We start from the raw sequence: 20381 nt of genomic DNA on the forward strand, positions 1-20381 counted from the left end.
GCACCGGCCCCGGCAGCACCTGGGCCAGGACCTAAAAGTGAAGGAGAGAGGGACAAATGAAACGTAACTTTGCTGTTCGTGGTTTTATAATGCGTGCTTTGCCTCATGATTCTTTAACACGTAGACTTTGAAAGGCAAAATGCTATGTCACCTATTCGTGGCCAATTCGTTATTCCACGAATGTGCCTTTACACAAACTGTAGAAGATCAAATTCTGAAGGAAAATTGCATTCTGCTGTTTTATATAATTAGTAGTGACTTCTGTGTGACTTGCCTGGGGAGATTATTCCATCTATTGAAGTGTTTAGAAATGTATAAACCTCCCTCAGCTAAGCATAGCCTAAGCAGAGCCTAGGCCAGGCTACAAGATTTCCTGAGCCCTCTTTCACCTTTATAATAATTTCTGAATTCTCTGTATAAATCTTGGTAAGCACAGGAACCCCCTCAGTGACTCTCAGTCGTTCTCTGAGGAAGTTGCCTTATTCTAGTGATGCATGACATATATGAAATTAATCAGTTTTACTGTTTCCAACCTACAGTTCAGGCAAATGCTACTAGCCCATCACATTATCTCAACACAGAGGTAGCACAGTACTTTAGGGAGAGAGGAAAAGATATTTTGAGAAAAGAAAGAAAAAAAAATGCATACAATAACACAAAATGCATCCTGGAATGATACATCAGCTGAGCCAAAGTTTTTAATGTGCTCTGATGCTGATGTACTGTACTCAACAAGCTTCCAGTTATGGATCTTCCATGGATCTTAATCCCTATTGCAGAGGAAATAATCTTTAAGTGTTCCCATGGACAGTCAACTTGGCATGAACAAAGAACACAGTATCTGCATTTACCAATAAAGTCCATTTTTGTCTCTCGGGTGAACAATCTGTGCTACTCCCCTTCCTGGAAAACAAGGCAGGGTAGATGCTTGAGCAGTTGCAGAGCATGTATTGGAAAGCAGCACCCAACAGAAAGAATCCTTATATAACAAACTTCAAACCATCAGAATCTCCAGGCAGGTAGGCAGGGGAAAAAAGGGTAAAAAAATAAAACCCTGAGTGCCTGATTCTTCCCTTCTAGATTTCTGCTTTTTATTTCAAGGAGATGTTTTCAGCTGGAAGATTCTATATAGATCATATGCTCTAATTCCCAATGTTTGTTTATCTACTCTGCAGGTTTGACCACAGAAAGTAGGTAAGCAAGATGGGAAGGGGTTTGCAGGATTTCTCGAGCTCTGTACCATCACCAGCTTCTTTTAACCACAGTCAATGCAAAAATCATCACAAAATGATTAAAACACAGGTGTTGTTTCTAAGCAATACCCCAAGAAAAGAATAGTATGGAGGGGAGCAGAACCCCCAATGGTAGAGAAGGTGGAGAAGAAGCAAACCAGCAAAGGGAGAGATGCAAAACTTTGAGAAAACAGAGTAATTCAGAGAAAGGGAAAAAGCCAAAAAGGCAGGAAGGTAAAGAATGCCCTAGAGGGAAAAGCCAGAGAGGGGAAGGACTAAAGGTGAAATTTTGCAGGTCAAGCTTGTTTGGCCTAGAAACTCATTGCCACTGAAAAGGAGAGTCTGTCTCCCATTTACCCTCTTCACCCCCCTCTTCCAGCCACATGCTGCCACTGCCTCCCATCCCTCTGCCTCCCTCTGCCTCCCTGCTTCTCACAAACCAATACAGCAAATGAAGCACACACCTTTCTTTCCATTTAGCAGACTGAATCAGCCCTCTGAGGGAGGAGATGAGTGCCAGAGCTGGCACAAAAGAAATCTGGAGACTGTCTAGTTGGGAGTAGGATCCTGGGGGCAGACAAAGAGCATGCATGGAAATGCTTTGCAATAATAACAGGTTGTTACATTGGTGCAGCTAAGATTAAAAATAAAGAATACAGGACAAGGAAACTGCAGCTGAACTTTTTATGATGACAAGGAAAGAGTTATGAGCTAAATCTCAAGAGTCTGGGGGGTATCAACCCAGAAAAACTCAGTTTTACTAGATCCAGTTTTATTCTGTACGTATAATATAAAAAACAGAGAAAAGATTCTTGCATCTTCATGTATAAAATCTTAAATGATTTCTTAAGTTGCAGCTATCAGAAATTTCGGGTTTGAGATTTTTGTGTACCTAGTATGAGAATTTAAAACTAATTGCCCACTACAAAAGGTGTTTTCAAAGGCCAGACCTCAACAACAGCTTTCTGGATTTTGAACACAAGCTATTGTGGCTGTGATTAGAAAGCTCCCTTACACTGTATTTATGGTGGCCAAGGAGTCTCTGATTTCAAACTGCACAGGTTTGGAGCCCACCCTGGTCTGCAATGAACAGGAACCCACTGAGCTGTACTACTCAGTTGCCTGCAATCATTTGTCCCTCTCTTAAGCCACTAAGCAACTAGGATTTACAGACAGATCTCTCTGGCCATTCTGATTACCTTTTACCCTTTCACATTTCATCCTTATTCACTTATGATGCATTTATGATTCATCCCTGATGTTCCTTCCAAATCTCCTTCCTCCTGTATTGACCTGATAATGTGTACCCAAGGAATACATGTAGCTCACTTTGGGAAGTGTAAACCTTCCGTGTCAGCTTCTCTTAAGAGATGATACAAAGCATCACAGTTAACTTCCTGTATATTCATTCTGGGGCAACTCAATCAATTCATGCTTTCCATGATTCCCACTGTGGTTGTTCTTTACACAGCTTTGAAGAGCTGTAATGTGGGCTTTACACCTGCAAACATAGATTTTGGTAAAATTGTCACTCCTCTCCTGTTTATCATTTGTCATTGACAACAGAAAAGAGGAATGAACAACATTTCAGCTGAAATTTATTTGCTTATAACACAGCAGCTGAGAAATGAGTAGGTAATTGAATCTTACCTATCTGATCATTAGTGAAGCCAGGTTTTGTTTTTCCAATATTATTGTAGGAACTGAGTGCTTTCTCAACAGTAACTGCTAATAAAAAAAGGGAAATAGCTATTCAGTTGCAGACAGCACACAATTATAAAACTGGGGAGAAGTGACTTCTCTACTTCTCTGCCATGAGCTTCACCTGGAGCTAGTGACTCAAGCTGTCTGATGTCTCATCAGATGAGGTAGGAAAAAGTTTCCAAATGCATTCTGTTTTGGGAAGAGCAGCCAGCATTGGTCCGTACTGCCGTGAAGGATTTGTCTAACCTAAATGCAAGCATCTACAATCTGTATCTCAGCTTATCACCCTAGGCTTCCCTCTTCCACAGGAAGAAACTCACACATCTGGTGGACAATGTATGTCACTCCAAGCAGACATCTAAAGTAGGGCACATGTTACTTCAGTGTCAGTCCATGACAATTAGGACAGACAGCTGCCCTTCAGATATCTGCAGTTAAGTGAGGAAAAGCCCACGTGGGAGACCAGCTATTGAAGCTCACCTGACTTTCAGAAAAGTCCTTAACAGTCTCAGTGCCTTGGTTCTTTGCACTCAGAAATGCAGGGATTACCACACTTATCAGGTGAAAACACAATCAATATCTTCAGGTGAAAAAGCTTGAAGCAAGTTTGTTTTGCTTCACCCTTCTAATAGTGCATGAATGCAGCTTCCATACAGAGGTAACTCCACATCTGGAAGAGACTCACCTCTGTGGCTGCTGAACCAGAGCCAAGAGTGATACTGGCAGCACACTTCTTCCTTGGGGAATTAGCACTTTTCTTAATCTGGTCAAATGTTCCTTCAGTCAATACAAGTAATGATTTATTTCCCAAAAGGAAGAGAGAGAAAAGATGGCACACAAGTATATGTAATGCATAAAGTTCTATAAACAAAACCTAGAAATTAAGGAATTGGAATTTAGGGATAATACACTATAAAAATCTTTAGTTCAGAACTTTTTTCTTTTATTTATTTGCTACCTATCAAAATATGTTGATAATTTCTCACCAGTTTGTAACAAACTTAGGGAAGTAGCACTTAATGCCTATCAAGAATGAAGTGCCACCTCACTCCTGGAGATGCCTCTTTACAACAATAACACAAATCTAAGACAGAAAGAAATTCTATTTGGAAATATCTTGATCTCTGCAATTTCCTAGATGTCTGAAAACTCTTTATTCAAGACCTAATACATGAGAAGAGTGTGACCCTGTTCAAGGAGCTGCCCAAGTGTTGCAGAAGAAGTGAGTGCCTTATTCCTGGGGGCAGGTACAAAGCATCCTGTGTTCCCTCAATGCAAACACTTATCTCGTGCTCGCACCAGGTGGTGCCAGGAGAGGAACTGCACCTTGTGCACACCCACAAAACGCTCCTGCATGCTCCAGTGCCGAGAAGCCCTCGAGGGCAAACCAGACTCCAGACGGTAACGCAAAGGTGCAAAGCGTGCTGTGCAGAGGGCAGGAGGAGCAGCTTTTCTTAAGAATGCAATCAGTACAGATCGAGAGGAGCACCCTCGACTGTTCTCCATGCCCTCTGCCTGTGGTCAGGCAGCCAGAGCTGCCAGAGCTGCTGCTTCCTGATGTGGCATCAGCTGGGAAGGAGCAGCAGCAATAAACGTAGCCATAGGGAAAGGTTAGAAACAAGGCAACATGTCCCGGGGCCAAAAGCAGCTATTCTGGTAAGCACTTCATCCAAGAAATGGACAACTATGGAGCAGAGGCAAGGGAAACCTTTCCTGTAAGGTGAAGGATGTTAGCAAGCATGCAGGAGTTTGTTAGCACTGGTGTGCTACCAGAACATCATGCAGGATATATCACTACACTTTTTAATTTATGAGTCCCTATATATATATATACATACTGTTTAATTCACTGTAGGTCAGTGATGTCCTGCATGTGACAGTACATATTACTGCACTGTCAGTTATCAGCAGCATGGCAAAGAAATTTAATCTAAAATACTTTCGGTTTAGAAAAAGGTTAAATTACTTTGTATCCTTCACGTGTGCACAATGGTCCCTATTTCCAGCATCAGTGAAAATTCACTGCAATATCTTTAAACTAAAACTACAAACCACTAACTTGTAGATCAAAAAACTTACCCTAAAACATAGCATAAAATATTTTTTCAACAACAATTAGCATAAATTAGCATGAGTCACTAGAATTCATTTGGGTTTTAAAGCTGCAGAAGAAACTACCAGTTACCCTGCCATATTTTTCTCTCCTTAGAGGCTGCAGTTTAAATAAATGTGACCACTCGATGTTTCATGTGAAGATAAATGACAGGGTTTCAGGCTATTTTTTTAATGTTTTTTTTTCCTTGCTGACACAGACCAAGATAAAAATAAGGGGAAGAATGCTGGTGGGAAGGGGGGGAAGGGGGAAAAAATAATTAAGTGTAACTTCCAGGTTAAGTGTATCAAAACAGCTTAGGAGACTTAAGCATGCAAGCCAAAAATCTCAGCGAAGTCTCATCTCTGTAAATTATATACATCTGGGAAAATAACAGTTCACTAAAAGATTTTTCTAGTTCCTGAGAGTGGGTAGATCTTCCTGTATTTCCATCCTTGTTTATCTACTTGCAATTCACCTTCACTGTAAAGTAAAACTGGGCTGTGCTCTCACTAGCAATTATCCTTCTCCCTTAAATGTCTTCCAAGAACTGAAGAGGGAGAAAAACACAATTTTCTTTCATTACATATGACTTTTACAGAAATTGCAGCTATATAAAAAAAAATTTAAAACCACTAACTTAAAACAAGTCACAGATACATGATGTAGTTGCTGTGATTAGAAAAAAGAATGCTTATCAAAAACAGACAGAAGCATGGGCTCCTATCTAAATTTACCATCTGAATATTTGACAAGAATTTAGGAGGAGGAAGGGCTCTTTCACAAACCAAAAGTTTATTCAAAATTGTTTCATGAATAGTATGGGATTGTTAAAATCCATTTAGTCTGTGGAGTAATAACTACACAATAAACCTCCCAAGAAGTAACGTGACTACTGTACATTTTGATTTAATGTTGTAATTCATAAACCAGTTTTGCAGTGTAAAAGTAATTATTTCAAGACTGGAACAAGACCAAGCCTCTTGTGACCCACAATAATAATATTCATAATGTTAACAAACCTCTTCAAATGAAGTCATTGTTTAATACATTTCAGGCCATATGTGAAGTGGTTACAAACATCATGTTTTTGTAGTTGTCAATAATTTGGGGATCATGTAAGCAGATGGACCTTGTGTTCTTCTGGATTGCAACTGCAAATTAAGAGTCAGGGTATTATTATTCACAGGATTCACTGGGGCTGGTTGAAAAGCCAGAGTTCCAGCTGAGAAGGAACTTTGCTTTTTAAAATTTGACTTTCATCCGATTGAGTCTAAAGCCAATGTTCTCAAAGGTTTTGTGAACTATGAATTCTTATACCTTTTTTTTGAGGCAGATAAAGAGAAATCATGAAGCAATCTGCTGGTTAGCAATGAGCCTGACAAAAATTCCTCTTTTCTCTGAGCCCTGGGGGAGCACTCATGCAAACTGCCCTTGGAGTGACAGTCCCTGGGAGGCATCCCAGCACATCTCTGCTCCAGGGCAGGGAGCCTGGGAAGCCAGAAAGGCAGCTGAGAATTACTATGGAATTAGGATTTGCCACAGTCCCGTGGAGCCCTGAGGTCTTGGCAGTGAGCAGCTGCAGGACTGTGCCATCCCCAGCAGTGCCAAGCCTGGCAGGCAGCCTGTCCTATGGCAGCCTGCACTACTAATGGGAACTGAGAGTTTTCAGCATCGCTGGACCTGGGTTTGGATCACTCCATGGCTTAACCAAAGATAGACACTCTTGAATCAGTCCCAGGCCTTGGGCTGTGGGACAACCCAGGAGGATTTTTCTCAGTCATAAACTCAGAGTCTCCATGCAGCCTGCTTGTAACTCAGGGATAGTTTTCCCTGGATTGATTAGAAGTGAATTCAAGGAGTTGCAAATGAAATAATTGAAAGCCAGTAAATAATATTTTTTCCACTATAGTAAAATTTCTACTCATTACTGTGATTAATGGTTTTTGAAATGTTTATTTTGTATTTATAGAATGAAATCATATCCAGTAACCTCACACACTAAGTTCCTTATGAGGTATTTTGAACTTATATATACGACTGTCCACTGAATTAACAATAAGCATTTTTACTGTGTGCTCTAGCAATTTATATTCACAGTCTGGTTTTACTCCAAAGAACAGGAATGGTTACAGTTTCACTGTGTGGAGGGCTTCAAGCAGTAATGAGTTTTATTTGAGCATCATTTTCCCATGTTTATTGTTGTTTTCACCTTGAGGCTGCAAAAGCATCAAAGCATATTTATTTCCTAGTAAGAAACTTTGGTCACCTAATGATAAAAGGCATGAAAGTTCTCCTGACCTGTCACGACAAGTGAGAGAGAATATGAGGGAACAGACTTCAGCACTCAAAGGACAGATGGAGAAATGCAGAAAGTTAAACACTCTAGATGACTCTTACCCTATGTCTAAAAACATTGTAAAGAAGTCAGGAAAAGAACAAACAACAACAACCATGCCCAAGTGTTCCAGGTGCAACTCATCTTCAGAATCAGTTACCATCAGGGTCTATGCCTGAGTTATGCATCTCAGTCCCCATTCAGTCACTGAAGTCCTACTACATACAGACAGTGGAGTTGAAAGAGTTTGGGACATGGCCGTGTAAAGCAGATACTGTGTTTGGTCTGCTGGACACCTTTCCAGATGAGTGCACTGACTATATGTGCCCAGCTGGAGAAGCTGCCATTGCAGACACATCCATGTGCAGAACCCTAGAACAAGCTGTGCTACCCAAAGGTTGGAATGACTGTGTTAAAGACCTTGGTCCAACTGCCTGGATAGCCTGTTTCAACAGTCATGTGTTTCTACAATCTAAACCAATGCAAGCTGGAGCTTGGGGAAGGGATCTGCAGGAAACTGTCTTGTATGTCCATGCAAAATGGATTAATACCTTACCCAACAGGACCCATGGACTAACTCAGTACTTAGCAATGCACATTGCTGAAAACACAGCCCAGTAAACATACAGCAAAAGGTGTATTTATTGTACTTTTGGTCTTCCCCGCAGCAGTCATGACAGTTGTACTTACATATGACTCCATGTAAATGTGGCATCTCACTCTCACAAATTAGTCTACATGCCAAAAGAGCTGAGTTTAACTGAAGAGTTATAATATGTTAGTGTTCAAACTGCTTCCCAGTTCTATTCAGAAAAAAGGTTAAATTACCCAGCACTTGGGTGTCTGATTCTCCCTGTTACCTGGAAACTGGAGCTCTGAGTGCATGCACTGTAGAGAAAGTGATTTTAAAAGCAACAGGAAGATGAAAGTAACCATTCATATAAGACATGCACCATAATCCAAGCAGTTTCTCCAATTGCAGAGCTGTATTGTTTTAACCTGCAGGATCCTTTACTTGATGGAAGTATACTGAATTCCTCATAGCATGGGTGCAATTACTCCAGTGTACCCTATACTGTGGCTATTCCCTTTGCAGGGCTGGAGGAAGGTGAAGGCAAAGCACAACCCACAACCCACAGCCTTACAGTTCTAGGGATCCAGAGGTATAGTCACAGTGCTGCTGAGCAAGGACACTTATGCTAATCTGTGAGGGGAAGATCCCCCTGGGCAAAACAGCTTGGGAAAGACTGGGCTGTATAAAAATGCTGGCCTATTCTCAGGCAATTGTTTTGTAAAAAGGTAAGCTATGAATTGAAAGCACTGAAGCTGTTCCTAAAGATTCCCCCAGCAGTCTGCTCTTCTTTTGCAGTAAGGACGCCCAGTTCCTTTGTAGTTAAATTCTTCTCAAGTGACTTGTATTGCTTTAACTGTCCTAGTAAGGCTCGAAAAAATGTAAGTACAGAAAAGGCCTTGGGAAGATTCACTGCTGTTTTACACTAACTTGACACTGGTGATTTCAATGAAGCCAGCATAGGGAGAAGCAGGAATAAGGCAGCAGTGAAAGAGAGCCCTGCTAGAGCTGTGCTCTTTATTCTCCCTTTTTGTCCTGTTCCCTTGATTAAGCAGTCGAGGAGAAATGTTGGAAGTGATCCTGTACACGATTTGTGCTCCTAAGCAGAGCCAGAATGCTGCGAGCCAAGCGCCAGGCTGAATATCCAAACTCTGCTGTTTATATTGAGGCATATATTCACTGGGTGCTGGAGGCTGAGACCACTTCTCCCCACACAGCTGGGAGGTATCAAAGTCTGTGAGCATTATCCACCCATTCACCTCCAAATAGAAAAACTGTCCACAAGATGCTGAGAACATCAAAGTGTTAAGGAAAAGGAATTCGTCCACACAGGACAAAGAACTTAAGCTGTTTACAACTTTCTGCTCTCTGATGTTTATTACAACCACAGCTATAAAATCTGTCTCCATCTGCAGTACCTTGTAGTGAGAGAGTTAATGAAAACCCAAGCCACATTCCAAGGATGGCAATACAGAATGAGAGCGACCTCAGCATTGTTTTGCTAAGATCTCAAATTGCCAATACTGCAAAATGAAGTAATGTGCTCTGTCAACATGTAGTATGCTCTATAAATGGGATTGCCTGTTCATCTGTTAGTAATACATGCAGGAAAGTACTATTTGATTGGCCTAAGAGCAGCTGAGTGATTGCTTTGACTTCTTCCTTAAAATTTATCTGAAGCATGAAACCTCTGAAAATCTACAGTGAGTAAAAAAGACAAAAATATATTAAAATTAATTAAAATTATTTGCAAATAGGCCCCACTTTATGTGGCTGGTCTTGAGTTAGCATTTTTTTATCAGAAGAATGAAATCTAAAGTGCTTTAGTTAGCACTGAATGCTGAAAGTTGTTTTCCATGGACTTCAGTAGTAACTCATAAAACTTACATCTTTTTACAAACAGAAGATTACTTCAATAGTTAACTTAGAAACCTCAGGCAGTTTTAATAAATTTATAGACAGCTTCCAGATTGAATTTTGCTGATCCAGGCTTCTTAGGTGGAGTTTATGGAGCCACACTTGTCATACGAGCTATTTCTATAAGCCTCAGGTAAATATACACAGGGTTCGTGTTGTTAGAGAAAGTGCTTTTTTCTTTTCTAAAAAATTTAAGTTAATCTTAAGCAAAAACAAAAGTTCATTCAGTACATTTTGTATTTGTTATTTTTGACCCATTTTGGGAAGTATTTTCCTTCCACAGATCTGCACTGACCCTGCTTCTGTCCAACTCACCTTAACTCTTTCATTTCTTTTACCACTCTGTTTCACAGACTGCTGCTCTGGTCTCTGAGTTACAGCTATATGGCACAGCTGGAGAAAAGGAAAGGGTTTTCAGGTATTTCCTTCTCCTTCCCAGCCAGCAGCTCTCATGCCTTCGCTTTCCTACATGTCTGCTTTAACTCAAGTTTCACAGAAAAGTTTGACCTCTACTGCAAAACCAATTTAGAAGTATAAGTTGTTACTCATGTAGCTGAAGTCCTGATGTGGATGCAGTTACAGAGATCAAATGGATATATTTTATTTCCATTGCAATTCAAAATTGTTATGGCCATCTAAAGCAGCTTTATTGGAATATCACTCTGTAATAACAGGTTCTCCACTTTTCATAAGTTGAAATTTGTAAATTCCATAGCCAAAGCTGTATCTCTTATTTAAGATTTCAGTTTAATGTTCTTTCGATGGAGCATCACATAAAAGTTTACCCATAAAACCCAGAATTAGAGTCAAAAGTGCACTGAAGTACTCAGAGACAGGATGTCAGGATCAAGGATCTGTAGCTTCCCTTTTGGAAGCTTCCTTTCCTGGCCCTGCAAGCAAGACAGGAAAATATCCCTCCCCCAGGTTTCATCTGTAAAATCTCTCCATCCACCACTGGTACTAAGCTGAAATTTGTAAAGCAACACAGATTTGGGGCTTTTTTTCTGCTAAAGTATGATATAGAAGTATGATAAAGGATTGTTAATAAACATGCCAAGTCTTGCTATGGCAGATAATGTGAAGAAAGGTAGAATTAGCAGATAAAGAATGAAGAAACTGATATGGCAATACAAAGGGATGACCAAAATTCTTGCCCCTTAGCTGAGAACAGACACCTTCACGTGACCAATGCCCAAGCTTGCCCTGCATGTTGGAGCAGGCTCCACTGCCTGCTGGAGCAGTTCTCAGGGGTGAACACAATGGCCAGAAGCTCCCACTGTTCCTCTCTGAGACACCACTAAATTTCTGAAACTGGGAACCCAGTCAGCCCAGCAAGGTTGTCCACGCAATCACTGTTGGCTCAGCTCTACTCACAACCAAGGATATGGATCAGCTGCTATGCCAGCACAACTTCTGCCTTGTGATGGAATTATGGCCCTTGAAATGCCCTGTGAAGACTGGAGAGACTGGCTGCAACCCTTAGGAGACTCCAAAAAATAAAAAAAGGGAGCCATGTTCACATAACAGAGACCCAGGCACACTGTTTGAGATGGAAAAACTTATGAGAAGGCAGGCAGCAGTACTATGCTGATGATGGTGCTCAGCCTTGGTGTTGTTCTACAGAAGAACACTTCAACAAAAGATATGAGACAAGAAAGCCATGTCTGAAAATTGCCCATGACAGACTCTGTCTGCTTCCAGCTGTACCAGCACAAGAAGTTCTCTTGTGATCCTGGGCAAATCATCAGTGTGCTAACAGAAATTACTGATCCCATGGGCCACACAGAGAAAAAAAATGTATGCTGCTCCTTATTTAATTTCAAGTAGAAGCATCTTGGCTTACTTAAATGGTCCTCACTGAAGATTTGACTGGTTTCTTGCTTGAACCATAAATATCCAACTTGCATACTTTCTGGTCTGTTGGTACCTCTGAGACCCACCAGCACAGTACTGTGCTGAGCAGATTGTTGCAGTGATCTGTTCCATCAGCCTAGAGGGACCCAGAAGACAATGCTTGTATATGTCTGTCTGCCATCTGGATTATTCCAATAAATGGGATAATTTTTAGACTACTGTGGTTACCCTGCTGATGTGTGAATGAATGCTCTCAGTATTGTGTTACTTCACTTCAAAAACATTGTGAAACATTCACATCCATACACATCTCCCTCTTACTCTTTATTTAATCACAGGCTGCTGACAATGGCTGTAATTCAAGGTAGCAGCTAACTACTCACATAGCTTTGAGTATGTCTGTAGTCCAAAGACTGTTCATACTTCTAAAATTCTAAATCTAACTTGGTTCTTTTTTGCCTTAGATTGTTTACAAAGCATTAGAGCAGCATGGTGATTCCTACAGTGACCCCTGGAAATTTTAACTATGGGATTCACACGGAAAATTGCTCCTAAACAAAAGGCAGAGGAAGCTACACACCTCTGGTTGTGATGTCTGCTATATCAAAGCTTGATCTGCTACCTCTGGGATGACCTCAGGTCCAGCTAAGGGTCTCAGATGGAGAAGCCAACTCTCAGGCACTTTACTTCAACTGGACAGAAAACCACACACAGGAAAGTTTCAATACTGCAGCCTGTGTCATGATATTTTATCAATTCCTCCACATTCAAGCAGCAGAATGTTTCAATTTGGACTCTGAAGTGTGTAATCCTGCCAGAGGTGCAGCACAACAAATGTTGCAGGAGGTACCAGCCACGAACCGTGGTGCCCACTTGATAGAGGCTAAAAAGAGCATGGCAGCTCTGCCACGAGGGCTGGCATGACACACAGACCTACACTCTCCCATTTTTGGTGGGAATCCAAGCCAAACAAATGCAGGGCAGCTATCAGCAGAAGGGAGAGCTCGCTGTGTCTGCAGTGAACTGAAGCCACCGCTGTGCCTCAGCCTCGGCTGCAGCTGGACCATGGCATTCCTTTGGAGCTCATGTATTTCTCAGAGGCTTTTCTGTTTATTTTCTTAACAAAGCTTTGCAGACTTTTTAAGTGCACAAAGGGAGACTCAGATATTCCCCTCCCTCAGTTTTAAAAAAATCAGGCTCAATTCTGTAAGTAGATATAGGAAAAAAAATCTCTGTTAGAATCTGCCAATCCTTTAAGGTCTGAACTTCATGGCTTTTTTTAGCTGACTCAGGATCTTTTAATGTTTTAACTATCACATTTATTTTCAGTTGAATATTATTAAATGAGCAATCCTATTATGGCAAAGATGATATTATTGTAATTGAACAATATGAGATACATCCAAAGGAAAAGAAATTCAGTGAATCACTCTTCTTTCTGTTTAAATTCAGAAGTTAAATCCAAATACCCAAGTGAACTTGACAATGTCTGTCACTTTGCCTGCAAGTAAATTCTTACTTCTTCCCTCCAGCACTGGAACATAAAGGTGCTGCCAATATGTGGATAAGCACAGTGCATTACACAAAACAGCAGTACATTCATGCCTCGTGTTGTAATGGAAACTCTCAATTTAAGATCTGTAGAGCAATAATAGAGAGAAAGAAAACTTGGAGCTACGATTTTTATCATATCTGGTAGGATTTTTTGTCCCCAAGTGAGGTCAGGGAAACAGACTGGAGAGCTACATTTATGAGGCTCCTCCTTGTCAAACACAGTAAGACTTAAGCCTGTCATTCTCCTGGAGGCCACTGAACCACATTCTGTTCAAACTTAGGTGGCTGTTCTGCCCATGCCACTGAGAGTGGAATTTTTCTTAGCAGACTGCAAAAAACCAAAGCAGTTTCTCACTTAATGAGAAAGCCCTGAAAAGGTATGGTGTCTGTGCAGTAAGTTAAACAGCTGCCCTACACTTTTCAAACATTGAGCCTCTGTGAGGACTCACAAAGGGTTTGATCCATCCAGGGGTGCATTGCCATGTCCATCCACTCCAAGTGTAGTGTGTGGCAAGGCTGCAACTCTGAAGGGAAATTAATAGTCTTATGGTGGATTAATTGTCACATCAATTCCCCCTGAGGTCACTCAACTGCTATAGGTGTTGCAGGGGAAGTGGAAGGAATGGATGATCTCACGTTGTTTTTACCTGAAGTAATTAAATCTATTGGGGTTAATGCCAATGTATGTGCAGCTGACCATGGCTTAAGGCTGTGAGAACACCTTTTCAGTACTGGTGAGTAAAAAATACCCCCAGAATCTCCAGCTCTAGTATGTTCATCATTGCCAGAAAGTTCTCTGCTTCCCTTGTTATCACTGGTTCCTTTTTGCTGCAATAATTTCAATATTCCTAACTGCCCTTCTTTATTGTTGACCCTCCCTAAACCCCGCCCTAATTCCTCCCCTCCTCCAGGTTTATAAATACCCCTGCCATGCCCTCACACCTGCTTTTGGCCATTTGGCCTCATGGATGGAACAAGCCTCCCTGTACCATCTTTCCTGGTTCGTTCAGTACAAACTGTTCAGCTTGCTGTTTGCTGTTTTCTAGTATTGTTTTTTAGTTCCCAAACAATCAGGTCAGATTTTCTTTCTGCATAAAATCACCAAGTTCAGTGTAGTCTCTGGCCCAAATTGCCAGGCTAAGAGGAATTGGAAGCTACATAAATCCTTAAACCAGAGTAATTAAACATTTGGTGCAACTGTACATTCTCTTTTCCCAAACCCTGCGTATTTAGGGTATATTATTCCAAAAAGAGACATTACATGTTGATTTTTCTACAAAAGGAGAGCCTTTATCAGCATTAGGAAATAATTCCATTATGGAATTTACTGTAACAACAGTGAAAACCAGGAGTAAAAATGGGCTAAGGAGTTTAAAAACTGAAAAAAGATATTCCCAGCCATCAGTGGCTATTAAACATCAGATTATTGTGTACAATAGTGTCTGTTGTGCAGAAGACACGTCTTACACTTCTTAACTGTTCTACTGTCTATCACACTTTCTTTAATCATCATTCCTGCCTCCCAGAGGAAAGAGCATTAGGGTGTTAGGGATGCTCTCTTCATCTCCACCAGTATTCCAGTTCTGATGTTAATGTACCAACACCTCTCAGAGTCTGGCACCTCATCTGTGGAGCCCCTCCCTCAGAGGAAAAGGCAGTGCTAGCACCAGCATTCTTGACGTGCCACTACCAAGAGTTTACAAATGCTGAACTCCTCCATAAAGAGTTGCTTGCAAAATAAAGCCTGAAAAGGGGAGGATAGAAAGAAGAACCATGAAGCCAAATGTCTTCAAAAAGAAATATGGAGCAAGGAAAACAAAATAGCTGCAAAGTGAATTGCTTTTACACCAAGTGATATCCTTAAAGATAATTTTTTACTAAAAGGATGAATAAGAAAAAATAAGAAGGGGAATTTTTTTTTTTTTTTTTTTATATTTCATATTTGATTTAAACTTCACATATGATGCATTAACTTAAGCTTTTGCATAAAGATTCAGGGTTAGACAGATCAAGTTTCTCTGCAGAAGGGGCCTTCAGGTCTCACTAGGCTGGAGGGGATGTAGTCAGAGATTTCAGTACTGCTATTCACTAGTGCCCCCCATTTCACAGGACATTAATTTGCTTTTCTCTCTAGAAATCAGGATGCCATAAAAAGAGGTCTACAAATTAAAGCAGGTGCTCAAGAGTACTCTTGAAGAAGGATGCTTTCCTGAACTTGGAGCCAGAGGATTGGTGTGGACTCACTCACACATGCCTGTACTAATGCATAATACTGAAACACAGTCCTTTGATGTACAGACTCATCAGTCCAGAATTTTGTATCAATTACCCTACTGAAAAGCCTGCTTCAAAAATAGACAAGTGCTACAAAATTTTCTCTGTTTTCTAAAAATCTATATTCCCCTCCCCACAGTATATCGACCTGTTACCATCTGACCATTTGCAGAAGAATCTCTCTATTTGCTTTTTGCTATGCTGCCTAATGAAGTGAGAGAAACTGGCCAGCAGCTCCCTGGGTTGTTTACTTAGCCATTTACAAAGAAGAGATCTCAGCAGAAATAAGTGCTGGTATTTCCCCTTATTATATCATCTGAATGGCTTTATTTCTCCCTTCAGGATGCTCCAGTTCAAATCTCCAGGTCTAGCTTGTCTTGAAGTGTTCTACTTATCTGGAGGCTGAGAAGTTCATTATTATCAGTAAGGAACAATACACTCCTTTTCCCCACTGGACCTGTGCACAAGTCCTTGCTTGGTGTGAGCTCTGGAGGCTGGAAATAGGGTATGGATCCAGCTGGATTCTCTCAGCACTGGCACTGCTTTCCTCCTTGTCCCACCAAGCCCTGGCTCATTCCCTGGGGAGCATGGACCAGCCTTTTCTGAACAACCATGCAACAGGAGGAGATTTCTTTGCTGAACAAAAATCTACTTTAAGTCACAGAATATTCTCAGTTGTAAGGAGTCAAGATCCACAATGATCAAGTCCACAATGTTGGCATTATCAGCACCATGCTCTAATCAGGTGAGCCCATGTCAGTCCCATCTGACCACTTGCTAATTATTCCACTGTGTACTACTATTCTACTGCACTCAGCCATTCTCAAGCCTGGTTGCCCAGAATTCCTTGATGCCCAAGAGCTGTCTCCCTCCCAGCAGTATCAAAGGCAAAACCCCACTTTACACCAGTTACACTGCCCCAAGCACAGTGCCAGGGGCAGGAACTTGCTCTTCCAGCACTGCTGCCAAACCACTCATGCTATGGAACCACGGTCCAAAACACACAAGGTTTAATCACAAAACTTGCTTAGGCAGCTGCTGAAAAGGAAAGACAAGTTGCTTACACATGCATAGTCCTGAATGGCCTGTCTTATGTGGGCTTCAAGGTGCTTCATAAATATCACCTAAACCCAAATATTTAAACCATCTAAAAAAGAAACCACTTCTCTGCGAGTCGGAGCTCTGGTTCACACGCAGCGAGGCGATGAAGTGGGTACTGACATCCACCAACCATCTGCTGCCCAGGCACAGTGACCACAGCAAGGAAATCTGAACAGCATCCCAAGCAGCTCTACATCCCCACAGCCCAGTACTTCAAAGTAAATTGAAATTGTATCACTGTATGGTCTCAGGAAGGGTATTACAGTAACCAACTCAGCTTTCAAATCATCAAATGTAGGTAAAAACATTGTATTAAGTAGTAACATTATATTAAGTAGCTTTCTGAAGCACATTCATATTAGGGCAGCAATGCTGTAGTGTGTAGAGGGGACATGGTTTGGAAGCTGAAAGCACAGGCCATGGCTTCTGATCACCTGGAATTCCTTATGCTGGATCACAGCTTGCCTGTGGACTAGGCAGTACTGCCAACACCTCACTCCCCTGCTTGTGCACGTTTCTTTTCCAGTGCTTCTCACAATGTTATTACTGCTTTTCCCTCTTGTTTTAGCAAAAAATTATAAAACCTTATTTAGCACTTTTTCAAAGGTATTCTTCTAGATACTGTGATATTTTCGAAGTTTCTTTTGACTCATTTTTTATTTCCCCAAAATATTTTTGTAGCCTGGAGAAAGACTCTGATGCCAAAATGGGCCTAGCTTTGAACCCAGGGTGGAGAAACTTTTGATACACTTCCAGACTATTTAATTCTCTGCTCCTCTGGTCTCTAGAGTATCCGAAAAAAACAACTTTCCCAGGCCCTGTTTGCCTGTGAGATGCTGGAGAGTAAAGCACCCAGTCTTTCTGGGAGGTAAGGTGCTGATTACACAACTTTCAGCACATCCTGAAAGCTAACTCCAAAAACTAATACTGTTTTTGGCATCTCACAGAGTTCTTCACATACCCTTTAGAGGAGAAAACAAGTGCAGGAAGGTGGGGGGTTTTAAATATAACTTGCAAAGAAGAAAAGTATGGTGTTGAGAAATAAGGCAACCTAAGATCCAGCTCAGACAAAATCTCAAATCTCAGCTGCATCATACAGGAGATTTTGCTTTTGTCCCCTCAGTTCATTGTGGTCATGCATCAAAGGCTGCTCCACAAAACTGTATTAAACTGAAATTTTTACACTCTCTTCTCCAGTACCCAGGATGGGTGTGCTGCAGAATTTCAGTATAAACTGCTGTACATGGACACAAGAAAGCTCAGAGATTTCAAAACCACTCCTCAAACAAGACTTCTTCTTGCCAAACTGATGTCATTGATGGTTCTTAACACATTCAGTAGTCAAGAAGACAGCCATCAAAAATGATCAAACCTTCACAGTACATCTTAGAGAAATTCTATTGTTAAAATAAGAAGTTATTGATAAAACACCAAAGTGTGCTGAACAAAAAAAAAAAACAACTTACTACAAACCAAAAAAATTTCCATATATAAAAAAATATTTATATATCCACATATATATAATATTTTAATATATATATATATATTATATATATATATATATATATATATAATATATGTATATATATGTGTATATATATTATATATATATATATGTATTTTATATATATATATGGAAAAGCAAACAGGACAATGCAAATTTTCCCTTGAAGCTGGAAGCAAGATTTTCTTTATTGGCAACTACCCAACTACCTTTCCTTAAAGTACAATACAGTAATAAGGATCTTCTCTTCCCACTTCTCATGCCCACTCCCACTTCTCCCAGAGAGGGGCTGACCCCTCTCAGCATCTCCTTCTCCCCTCTTGCAATGAACAACTGCAAGTCAGGACCACTTCAGCAATGCTGGCTGGGAGCCAGAGAGACCAGCAAACCCATGGGGCCACCAGTGTTCCACCCAGCTCCATGCTCCAGTGATATTCCCAGAGCAGCAGGACTCCTTCAGCCTGTGACAGCAGAGTCCTGGGCGTGAGCAGAGACCTCACCCTGCCAGGTGCTGCACAAACAGAATAAATCCACAGTTTACTGAAAAAGCAACCAGAACCTGAAATGGACACTCCCTTCCTCCATAGCAAAGGAAGGGAAAATAAATAAGTGAGATAGATAAATAGAAGCCAGCAGAGGAATTAGTGTCTAGCCTAGAAGGTATTTCAGAAAAAGGGTGAGCCTCTCAAAAAGGTATCTTGAGAGAGAAGCACAGTTGCCAGGAATCAGAATGGTTTCCCACCAGGTTTAATATGTTTTAACAAAACACAATTAATTTCTTCTGTCCTGAAAAAACATTTAAGAATTCTTTTAATCAGTGGAGATCTTCTCAACCTTCAATTCATGGCTGTTATCACTTTTGGCTTTGGAGCAAAGGGCTCTAACCTATTTCTTTCTACCATTGGAGAGAAATTAAAAAAAAAAAAATTCAAAAGGGAAAAAAGGAACCAGACTTAGAAAAAATGCTATCAGTTTCTTTTCCAAGACAAAAGAGGACTTTTGAGATTGCAAGCAGTTCAGCACTAAGCCTCTGAAGTATTTTCCTGAAGATTTATTTTCCTGAATGGACTGTCTCATGGAATAGCATTAAAAAATATGTTTAATGAAAAGCACTTTTCCAAGCCAGAAACTCTTAGGACCTAAAGCTTGTATTTCTATAAGGATGGACTTGCTCATGTAGGCATATTTACTGTAGATGTATTTTTATTTATATTCATTGGTGCTGCAGGTTGCACTAGAATCCATAAATTTATCACGCTGAGTTTCCTATATCCCAGAAATTCAGTATTGTACTCTTGAGGCTCAGCATGTTAAGTACATCAAGTGACATAACAACACAGAGGATGTGTTTTAATCTGCTGCCATTTTGCAACTGTAGTAATAAAACTCTGCTACTGAAAGCCTTCAGCAACTCTGTGCCAGCACAATTAAGTGAGGATCTAGAGAGGTTTGCAGGGATACAAACTAACTTTTCATTTGCTTCATGTGCACAAATTATGTTTATGTATCAGCCTGTCAGCAGTGTTCATGTGACCTTCAGCATCAACTGTATGCTGCCTGATGAGATTGTGCCTGTGAGATCTCATTAATTCTGCCTTGTATTTCAAACCTCCTCTCATCTACAGGACACTATTGGCAAGAGAAGCAATAATGATGGTGGAGAGAAAAGGCTCTGAATGCTGTCTGAGATTCAGGGCATCTCCCAGCACCTTAAGGAGTGCTCCTAGATGAGATTTCCAGAGGGACATGAGTCTGAAGCAAAAAAATGGATGCTATAAAAGGTAGTGCTGGTATGAGGCTGTGCTTGTTTTCCACTGTGCCACAGCCTGAGAAGAATGAGGTAAATGACTCAGCTCTCTACTCACATGTATAAGGCATTTCCACTGGCCCTGAAGGATCCCAGCTCTGTGACATGCAATAGATCAGGGAATCTCTGCCATCATGGAATCAGGCTTCTTCACAAAAACTTTTGAGTCCTGGGACATTCTTACAATAAATATAATTAGCCCCATTTTAAAGCTGGCAACAAAAGCAAGGAAAAACTTGCAAAAGATGTGCACACATGGGTTGGTCTTCTGTGGCAGATCCACTTAATTCCAGGCAAGTACTAAAAACAAAAGACTCATGGATTTAAAACTGAATTTCCACCATGTCCTGTATTGGAGGTCATGCTGAGGAATACTAGTAAAATTAAATTCAGCCCAAAATCTTAGGGTTAAAATAATTTTTAAAAAAAATTT

At 40.8% G+C, this 20381-nt stretch overlaps 1 protein-coding gene across 1 annotated transcript in view; it reads right to left on the reverse strand.

Moving 5' to 3' along the window:
- The window catches only part of ARHGAP6 (Rho GTPase activating protein 6), a 302154-nt gene that overhangs the window by 156301 nt on the left and 125472 nt on the right, over positions 1-20381 (reverse strand). The window lies entirely within an intron of this gene.

The sequence above is a fragment of the Oenanthe melanoleuca genome, chromosome 1 (assembly GCF_029582105.1).
Source record: "Oenanthe melanoleuca isolate GR-GAL-2019-014 chromosome 1, OMel1.0, whole genome shotgun sequence".
Classification (NCBI taxonomy): domain Eukaryota; kingdom Metazoa; phylum Chordata; class Aves; order Passeriformes; family Muscicapidae; genus Oenanthe; species Oenanthe melanoleuca.